Below are 11228 nucleotides of genomic sequence, written 5' to 3'. Positions count from 1 at the left end.
AATAGTTATATCCCTAATGGTGTATTCCTTAAAGGATAACTCTTCCCCAATTAGTTGTAGCTGGGAGCCATAGCCCTTTACAAGGGGACCCTGGGTAAGGAGACACTGAGCCCTGGGGCAACCAAGATAAGGAGAAAGTGGATACAGACATCACTGCAGACAAAATGGCTTGCAGATGCCCACATCCACACTCTCCCTCCGCAGAATCAATCTCTCTAGACAGATGCGAGGTGCCTTAAGGACCAAGGACAGTTTCTTTATCACTGACCAGAAGAAGGGTTGAGAAATCACAAGACAACTATAACTCATCCTGTAACAAAAAGATAACATTACCAGCATTCTTAAGACCTACCCCCCTCTCAGCCAAATTCCCTTTAAAAGCCCTAACCATTCCCCACCTTGGGGAGACATTCTGGAAAAACAGTTCTCTCTGTCTCCTTGGTTATTGATACTCAATAAACCTTCTGCTTTCCCTCTTGGACCTGTTGTGATTATTGGCTCTTCGCGACGGGGGCAAGGATTTTGTTATCTTACAACACTACCGCTGTCCAGGGTTCAGGAATTAAAAAGCCAAACCAAACTCACCGCCATTGAATCAATTCTGACTCATAGTGACCCCCACTGGGTTCCCAAGGCTCTAAATCTTTATGGAAGATTAACTCTTGTGTTCTCCGTGACTTCCACTGCCTGGATCATTTTGTACTGACTTCCTCCCTATTGTATATTGCCTTTCCCTTCATCCAAGTTAATACCTGTCTACCCTCTAGTTAGGAGCTCTGGTGGGGTAGTGCCTAAGGTATTTATTTGACTGCTAAGCAGAAGGCTGGTGGTTCAAACCCCCAGCCACTCCTTGGAAGGAAAGTTGGGTAATCCACTTCCATAGTGATGTTGTTGTTGTTATGTGCCGTCGAGTCAGCCCTGACTCATAGCGACCCCTCCTTGGGTTTCCGAGGCAGTATCACTATGGAAGTAGGATTGCCCAACCTTCCTTCCGAGGAAAATAATCCATAGTGATACCGCCTTGGAAACCCAAGGAGGGATCGCTGTGAGTCGGATCTGCCTTGGTGCAGTGAGTTTGGTTTGGTTGGCTTTTACCTTCTCATTTGTTCATAATTTGCCTTCCCTCCCCCGCCCACCATGCTAATCTTCAAAGAATTATTCTTTCTGTGTGTAAACCTTTTCTTAAGGTTTTGCAGTTACAAAAATCACATACAACAACAACAACAACTGGCAGAGTGAGGTGCCTCTCTGGACACTCATCTCTCTTCCACAGAGCAGCTGGCAGGTTCAAACCACCGACCTTTTGGTTCATAGGCAAATGCCTTAACCACTGCACCACCAGACATTCAGCTTTGTCATACAGGTCATACATTTGCAGACCAAGGCCCCGATCCAGCCGCTGATGTTTTGTGTGGCCATGATAGTGTTACCAGTGCATGTTCTAAATTCCAAGCTCTGTGGCAGTGTTTTTAAAATGGAGATGTTTCACATCAAACTCAACCTTTTTCCAAAAGAATCAGAAGATGAGGCAACACTGGGCCCACATTCCCACTTGGTACCACTTGGCTGGAGCTGAGCAGCTCCTGCCCCTAGGGGGCGCACGAGTCCCCCAGCTCGCAGCTGCCCCACAGAACCTGCCTCCTTCGAAGAAGTACGTACTTGCAGGAGTTTGCCCCCTGACTTTATAGACATTGCTTCACACGACCCTCACGCACCATCTCACGAAGAATGGAAAGACAGCAGTATTATTAAACCCATTTATAAAAGAGGGATCTGGAGTTCAGAGAAGTTGAATGAATTGCAAAAGATTCCACTACTTACAATAGCATCTGAAAAATGCTACGTTTTAGTCTAGGAATGAATTTAACCAGGAAGGTGAAAGACTGGTGCACAGAAAACTCTAAACATTACTAAAAGAAACTAAAGATCTAAATAATTGAAAGAACAATCCATGTTTTGTGGATTGGAAAGCTTAATATAGTTCGAATGCCAATACTACCCAAAACAACCTAGAAATGCCATTCAGTCCTCAAATTTCAGCAGCCTTCTTTGCATATAAGGAAAAGCCAATCCTCAACTTTATATAGAAGGCCAAGGAACCCTGAAGGGCTAAAGCAATCTTGAAGACGAAGCAGAAAGTAGGAAGACTCACACTCCTCATTTCAAAACATACTATAAAGCCATAGTGTGGTGCAGGGAATTACTTAATGTGGCCCTTCTAGCCACGCTCTTTGTGACTCCCAGCAAATGACTAAGTGGGACTATGCAAATATGATGTGCTGGTGGCCCACCAGGGGACTGGACAGCTTGTTAAAAATGTAAATTAAGGTACTTGGCACCCTTGTGGAGATAGGACCATGGAAATAAGATGTACAGGATCCTAACGTGGGGACTGGTCACTTTTGCCATCTCACTAGGCTTAAAATCAGCCATCTCAGAAGTGGAAAGGGAGGATTTCACCACCATCAAGAGAGATCTGAGAGTGGGGTGCTTCCTTGGGCCTGAGATCCCTATGCTGAGATGGCAAAGGGGCAGCAGAACCAAGACACTAGCTTGAGACAGAGTGACTGGCTTCCCGGCCCACAGAGCAAGAGAGCTGAATGCCTTCAGGCAGGAGTGTGGTGGTTACGTTTGTGTGTCAACTTGGCTGGGCCTGGTTGAGTGGCTGGGCAGCTGAATGTAGTTATTCCCCATGGTGAGATTAGTCATTAACTCCACGGTGGAATCTATTGGAGCAGCTGAGTAGCTGCTTCAGGTATATGGTCTGCTTCCCGTACATGAGAAACAGCTTTGGGAATGGTCTCTAGCTTATGGCACGCTTGAACCCTGCATATAGCCAAGTCGTTGTTCAGCAGCCTGCCATGCTCTGCCAATCTTGAGACCTTTAATGGATTTGAATTAATGGCCTGCTGTGTGGTTTGGTAATAGCAGGACTGTGCCTTATTACTTGTCAACCTGGGGCTTGTCAGCCTCAGTGGCCAGCAGTTGAGTGAAGAAAAGCCTCCAGCTTCAGTGGGCCAAGAGCAGGAGGCAGAGCTGAAGTCTAGCATTGAGGGGCTTTCACCCAGCCCCTAGAGCCTGGCACTTTGAACTCAGACTTAAAGCCTCCAAATTATAAGAATAAACTCCTGTTTGTTAACACCATCCCATTTGTGGTATATTCCTGTCAGAGCAGCACTAGGTAACCAGAACAAGGAGGTTTGCTGGCAGAGTGGGGTGCCTCTCTGGGCATTTGTTCAGCAAAGCGAAAACAGCTTGGAAACACTGGCCTGAGCAGGGCAGAGGCGGAGGCCAGAGAGAAGTGTGCTTGCAGCACTGCTGAGAAGAAGCTGTCCTGATTGAAGAATGTACCCTGAGTTGTTTCTGATCCTGAATTGTAACCTGCTACTTCCCTAATGATAGTGCTGTCTGTGAGTTCTGTGTGGCCATTACAACAACTTACTGAACCCAGCAGAGAAGTCGAGAGTGCCATGGGAGGGACGGCTGGTGTCAGAACTGGCAGAAAGATTAGAGAGTGGCTGCATGTCTGACCTTCACCTCATAGGAATCTGCCTCGGGCTGATGGTTCTGCTGATGATGATTCTGTGACGCCCTCACGAAGTTAGAGGAGGTCAGAGAATGCCTGCTTCACACCCTGCACGGAGTAATTCAACCCTCTGGTCCTGGCATAAAAACAGGCACGCGTTGCTATTTGCCTTCAACCCCATTCCGCCTCATAGGGACTCCACACGACAGTAGAACTGCCCCATAGGGTTTCCAAGGCTGCGATCATTATGGAAGCAGACTGCCTCATCCTTCTCCTGGTGACCAGCTGATGAGTTAGAGCTGCTGACCTTCTGGTTGGCTACTGAGCACCTAACTACTGCACCACCAGGTATATGTTGTTGTTATATGCTCTCGAGTCAGACTTGACTCATAGCAACCCCTCCTTGGGTTTCCAAGGCGGTACCACTACGGAAATAGATTGCCATAGACCTGGTATATGAATATATAGACCAATGGAATAGAATTAAAAGCCCAGAAATAAATCCAGACACCTATGGTCAACAGATTTGCAATAAGGGTACTAAGGCCATTCATTGAGAAAGAGAAAATCAATACTGTGCTGGAAAAATAGGATTTCCACATGCAGAAGAATGAACACCCATCGTATACAAAAACCAATTCAAAATGAATCAAGGACCTAAATACGAAAAGTAAAAGCATAAAATTTCTACAAGAAAATGTAGGGATGAAGTTATGGGACTTAGTTTTAAGCAACTGGCTATCAGATACAGCAGCAAAAGACAAAATAGAGAAGTAAGACTTAATACCAATTAAATGCTTTTGTTCATCAAAAGATATATAAAAAAATGAAAAGACAAGCTCAGATAGAAGACAATTTGGGGGAATCACATATTCTATAAGGTTCTGATATCCCAAATGCATAAAACACTTCTACAACTTAACGACAAAAAGACAATCCAATCAAAAAATGGGCAGAGGACTTGAACAGCACATGAAAAAATGTCCAAGTCGTTAACCACCAGGGGATGCAACTGAAAATCACACTGAGATGCCATCTCAAGCCTATTAAAATGGCAATGATCAGAAAAACGAAAAACAATACATGTTGGCAATGTGTGGAGAAACAGGAACTCTGATCCATTACTGATGGGAGCATCAAATGAATGGTACAGCCTCTCTGGAAAACAGTTTGTCAGTTCCTTGAAAAACTGAACGCAGAATTACCGCGTGATCCAGCAATCCCAATGCCAGCTACATACCCAGAAGAAGTGAAAGCAGGAACACAAACAGAAACTTGTAGACCAATGTGTATTGCTGCATTTTTCACAACAGCCAAAAGGGGACAACAACTAAATGAGTGGGTAATACAATGTGGGATATACACAGAATGGAATCCTATTCAACCATGGAGCTTTGATGCATCCCACAATAAGGATGAGCCTTGAGAACATTATGTTGAGTGAAATAAATCAGTTGCAAAAGAGCAAATACTATATGATCTCACTTATCAAATAAGCTCTGGTAGCATAGTGGCTAAGACACTTGCCTGCTAACCAGACGGCTGGCGGTTCAAACCCACCAGCCACTCCTCGGAAGGAAGGTTGGGCAATCCTACTTCCGTAGTGATACTGCCTCGGAAACCCAAGGAGGGGTCGCTATGAGTCGGGGCCGACTCGACGGCACATAACAACAACAACAACAATCAAATAAGCAAATATATAACTGAAAACTAAACCAAATTCACTGCCATCAAGTCGGATCCAACTCATAGTGACCCCTCCTTGGGTTTCTGAGGCAGCATCACTACGGAAGTAGATTGCCCCATCTTCCTTCCAAGGAGTTTGAACCACCAGCCCTCTGGTTAGCCGTCAAATGTGTTAGGCACTATGCCATCAGAGCTCCAAAAATTATTAGTGGTGATCAGAGGTGGAAAGGAGTGGGGAAAGGAAAGCTTTTGCTTAGTTGTTATGTTGTTATGTGCCGTCGAGTCAGACCCGACTCATAGCGACCCTTCCTTAGGTTTCCGAGGCAGTATCACTACGGAAGTAGATTGTCCAATCTTCCTTCCGAGAAGTGGCTGGTGGGTTTTGCTTAGTAGCGTTGTTTACGTTAATGGTGGTGAGATAATCGAGAAAAGGATAGTGCGCATGGTTGTACAACTTAAAGCAGTGGAAGCTGGCGGACGTAATCCATGTCACTGAATCGCGCATGCAGCAATGGCTGAATTGTGTATTTCCACCACAACACGCGACTCTTAATTCTCCTCTCAACACAGGCTCTTCTGGTTTCACAGTCAACTTTCCCAGCGCTGATGCCACTTGCCTCCTGAAAGTAAAAAACTAGCTCCACCAGCCCTGGTTCCAGGAAGGAAACCTTCGCACACAGCCCTCCTCTTACTTGGATGCCACCAGAACAGCTTCTCGTCTCTCCATGCGCAGGCTGGCGTGGTTCTGCAGGCCCCAGCAGAGGGCAACAAAGAACAGGGGGAAGAAGACACAGCCTAGTATGAAAAGCGAGGTCATGCCTGTGTGGGACAAAGAGCAAAAAAATAAGTCCATAGAATCCATCCATCTGAAACCACCAAAAGCCACCAGGCTTCACTCTAATCTCCTCTGGATCTACTGCACTTGAAATAGCCCTCATCCAGGGCAATCAGACATCCTAATTTTTTGTTAAAAACCCAATCCCAATACCTTCATTCATTTTTCCCCAACTCCCCCAAGTGGTCTACACTTCCCAGTCTATCTCATACCTTAAACTTTTCTCTCTTACTTTCAAACCTGATGGTATATGCCTGCTGGACCTTAACTTCAACCCATTCCTTCTCTCTCACACACCCCGCTCCCGGCCTCTCTGGGTCACCTCTCCCTTCTTCTAGGTCCTCACCTCTGCTGGGCAAGGTAGGAGACTGAAGAGGGAGACTGATATTTCTCCTCAGAACCCAACACTTAGAATAAGGAAGGGTGTTCAAACTTTTAAAATATTTAAAATTGTAAAAATGCTTTTTAAAAAAGAAAAGCCAAAGCAATGATTATCCCACTTTAAAGGAAACAAAAAGAAAAGGAGAGATACTGCAAACATGTATTTACATATTTGTTTTTCCCTGTCTGGAAAAGTCTCCCCTCCCCGCCACCCCGGGGAGGGGAGGAAGGTAGGGAGGGTTGTAGGGAGCCCCGGCCTGCCATCCTGCACCCCTCAGGCTGCCTGGAAGGTGTCAAACTGCAAAGGCACGAGGCTGACTGCCCAAGCAGTTGGTGAGGGAGGGACTATCACCCGTTCCCTGGCTGGCTGTTTGGAATATCCCATCTTCCCATTGGCCAACCTCTTGACAGAGGTGCCCTATCATTGGCTTTCTAGGGGAGGGCCTGCTCTGGCCAGCGTGTGCGCATGCGTAGGCGACTTCTCCGGTCTTGCCCTTCCCAGGATTGGTCAGTTAGAATTCGTTCTGGGCTTGAGAGCCACCTTTATTTCTGGGGCCCGAAGTGAAAGAGGGGAGAGGAAGAGGGGGAGAGTAATGGCAATGCCAGTTGTTGCTTAAAAGGGGAAAATAAACAATTAAGATGGCAGTTTCTAGGAGGAGAGAGTTTGCTCTTCAAATTCAGACTCCACAGATAATAAGAGAAACAACATATGGTTTCCCCTGGATGAAATGTAAAATGGGCAAAACGTCTATGGTGTAAAACAGACCAGCGTTGAACTTGCGAGGAGATGGGTACTGACTGGAAGGAGACCTCAGAACCTTCCAAGGTACTGGGAATAGTCCTGTATTGATCACGGCGGCACTTTAAATTAACCTGTTATGTGCGGTCAAGTCCGACCGGACTCATAGTGACCCCTCCTTGGGTTTCTGAGGCTGTATCACTACGGAGCAATCCTACTTCCGTAGTGATAACTGCCTCGGAAACCCAAGGAGGGGTCGCTAGGAGTCGGGGCCGACTCGATGGCAAATAACAACAACATCACTACGGAAGCAGATTGCCCCATCTTCCTTCCGAGGAGTGGCTGGTGGATTTGAATCACCAGCCTTCTGGTTAGCAGTCAAGTGCCTTAGCCACTATGCTACCAGAGCTCCCTTTAATTAACCTGCTATATTTTAAATCACACACAAATGTAGGCTCTAATTCCCTGTGTGATGGCAGGTAAATTACCGCCTCTGTGGGCCTCCCCTTTTTCATCTAAGTTGTGATAATAACGCCAGTTCCTTAAATGGTACTTATGTACCATTTACTGTGGACCAGACACTAATCTGGGAACTTAAAAATATGTAGTCATTTCCTCAAAAACAAGTTTGTGGGTAGGGATTATTATTGTACTCATTTTAGAAATGAGAAAACGGGCACAGAGACTTTGGTAGCTTGCCCAACGTCATACAGCAACGAAGGAACTCAGGCTGGATTTTTTTAAAATGGTATATGTTTAAAAATATCGGTCTCTAAGATGTTAAGTATTCAGTTGCTCATCAAAAGGCCGGCTGTTGGAACCCATCAGCCACTCTGCAAGAGGAAGATGAGGCAGTCGTCTTCCCTAAAGACTGGCAGCCTTGGAAAGCTTATGGGCAGTTCTACTCTGTCCTCTAGGGGTGCTATGAGTTGGAATCCACTTGAAGGTAGTGGATTTTTGGTTTGGTGTAATGTTAAGCTGACACAGGAAATACAAGAACTCATTTTTCCCAAAAGCAGTGAAAGATTAAAAAAGAAGAAGAAGAAGAAGAAGAAATGGAAGCAAAAAACGCCACCGCCTACAACATAGACAGTTCAGTCCCATTTTCAGAACAATTCTTGCTTCTTCTTCTTCTTGTTAGCTGCCATCAACTTTTCTTTTCTTTTTTTTTTTAAATTGTGATTTGGGTGAAAATTTACAGAGCAAATTCACTTTCCATACAGCAGTTCACATACACTTTGTCTCATGACATTGACCACAATTTACCATAACGCAACATCTCCTCTCATACTTCCTCCCGACAGTTACCTCTTCCCTGGGTCCATCCCTCCATGCACTCCTGCCACCTGAGCTGTCTCCCTGTGCATAAGTAGCCCTTCTTTCTCCCATGATTGTTCTCTCCAAGGAGTGTATCTACCTAGGGTAAATGTTCAACTCATGTTGTTGTTGTTGTTGTTATGTGCTGTTGAATCAGACCTGACTCATAACAACCCCTCCTTGGGTTTCTGAGGCAGTATCACTATGGAAGTAGATTGCCCCATCTTCCTTCCGAGGAATGGCTAGTGGGTTTGAACTGCCAGCCTTCTGGTTAGCAGTCAAGTGCCTTAGGCACTATGCTACCAGAGCTCCATGTTCAACTCATATGCCTATCTATTGTTTGGCTGGAAGCCACAGGCATGGGTTCAATGCAAGACCTGAAGGGCAGCTAGGGACCATAGTCTCAGTGATTCCACCAGGCTTTATTGGACCAGCAAACCTGGTCACCCCCCCCCCTTTTTTTTCTCCAAAAGATTTTGAGTTTTGTTCCACATTGTTCTCCTTCTCTACCCAGGATCTCCTACATAGATCCCCTTCCAAGTAGTTGACAGTAGTAGCCAGGCACCATCTAGTTCTTCTGGTCTCATAGTCTTATAGGCTGCAGATCAGATGGTATACCAGTCGCTAGGACTAATTGTTTCCATGGAGTTTTGGTTTTCTTCATTCTTCTTTGCTCTGGATGAGGAGAGACCCATCGTTGCATCTAGATGGCTGCCATCAACTTGAAGTTGATCAACATCAAGTCCTGAATCACAGGGCCCTCACACACAACATGATCAGACTGTTGTGATGCATGAGGCTTCCGCTGGCTCATTTTCAGATCACCAGCCCTTTCTTCTCAGTCTGTCAGCTCTCTGAGAGCTATTCCACATCACAGCAGTGCACAAGCCTTCACTGACAAGTGATGGCTGCATTTGACGTGCATCGGCTGGGAATTGAACCGATTCCCATGCATGAAAGGCGAGAATTCTACCAGTTAACCACCGCAGCCCTCTCTCACTTCTTTAGCTATATCAGTTTTTCCTCTCCAGAGGGACCACTGACAAAGGTTAAACCAAGAGTGAGACCAGGTTATCAAAGGTGAACCTCCTAGTTGCCCACCAAGTACTCATTCTCACCTTCTTTATTTTGCTGGGGACGGAAACATGCCTGTTTACAAAAATATATTTTTCATTCTCCCGTGCAATTAGAGGTATGATACGGTGCAAGCAGAAGTCATTCTGTGGGGTTAAGAGAAAGCTCCTTGTTAAAAAGGAGTTCACAAACAAAGAAAAAAATAAATCCACTGCTATCAATTCGATTCTGACTCCTAGTGACTCCCATTGGGTTTCTGAGGTGGTAAATCTTTACAGAAGTAGATTGCCCCATCTTCCTTTCACAGAGTGGCTGGTGGGTTTGAACTGCCAACCATTTGGTTAGCAGTCAGATGCTTTAGCCACTGTACCACCAGAGCTCCTTCAGAGAAACACAGATGGCCTCTTAAACACATGAAAACGTACTGAGCTGGGATTTGAAGCCAGGTAGCTTGTCTCCCGAGTCTCCTTCACTCTTTTTCTACCTCCTGTGTAGGTTCAGGGAGCTCTGGTAGCGTAGTGCTTAAGGCTTTTGACTGCTAACCAGAAGGCTGGCGGTTCAAACCCATCAGCCACTCCTCAGAAGGAAGGTTGGGCAATCTACTTCTGTAGTGATACTGCCTTGGAAACCCAAGGAGGGGTCACTATGAGTCAGAACTGACTCGACAGCAGTGGGTTTTGGGTGTAAGTTCAGTGTGAGAGTTAAACAGAGATGATGCTAATAACACAGCATTCAGGACTGTGAGGTGTCGCCATTACAAGCAACCACTATATCCAAGGCGCTGTACTGAAATACTTTGTATGCACGCTCTCATTTAACCCTCCCTTTACAAATAATCCCTCCCATTTTACAGCTGAGAAAACTGAGGCCCAGAGGAGTTAAATGACTTGCTTTGGGAATCAGACTCGGGGGACATGACTGCTGCCTTCCAAGTTGGGAGAAGAGGAGGGAAGGAGAGGGGAGGGGAGACAGAGGGAGACATGAGAAGGGGAGGAATTAGGGCAGCCAGGTGGGAGCCACTATCCCCTCTGCCGTGTGAAGGGGCTTACCCTGGAATATAGAATTAGGAAGGGATGAAATGTCCTGGGCCATGAGCCAGGAGAGGTCAGGCCCACGTTTCACTGGAATCTGCAGCCTCTTATGTTTCTTGAGTCATCATTTTCTTTCTGTTTAGAGCCCAATAGTTCCGGGCTACATCTTGTCTGGAAGATAAGGAATGGAGGGCAGGGAAAATAAAAAAAAAAAGTAGTGGTTAGGAATGATCGCTGTCAACTGTTTTTTTTTTGCAGTGACCACAAGAGAAATATTAAATGTCATGACTTGCCCCATGTATACACACCCATTGAGTCAAACCAAACGTCCTCACAATACTTACTGCCCTTACTATGCGCAATGCCCTGTGGTATTTTCTATTTTATTTTTTCCCCAAAAATATACTGATCATGACCCATGAAGCTGATTTCACAACTCCCTCGTGACTAAGGACCCGAGTGGGGAAAACCCTGGTTGAGAGCAGTGTTCCTCGATTCTATTTTTATCATCCCACTAAGGAGACTTTTTTTTTAAGGAGCTCTGGTGATGTAGTGGATAAGGCATTTGGCTGCTAACCAGAAGGTCAACAGTTCAAATCTACCAGCTACTCCGCAGAAAGAAGATGGGGCAATCTACTT

This window comes from Orycteropus afer, unplaced genomic scaffold (assembly GCF_000298275.1).
Source record: "Orycteropus afer afer isolate SDZICR_OR568_19922 unplaced genomic scaffold, OryAfe1.0 scaffold00266, whole genome shotgun sequence".
Lineage (NCBI taxonomy): Eukaryota > Metazoa > Chordata > Mammalia > Tubulidentata > Orycteropodidae > Orycteropus > Orycteropus afer.
The sequence above is the reverse complement of the archived record's forward strand: the minus strand, read 5'-3'. Positions refer to the sequence as shown.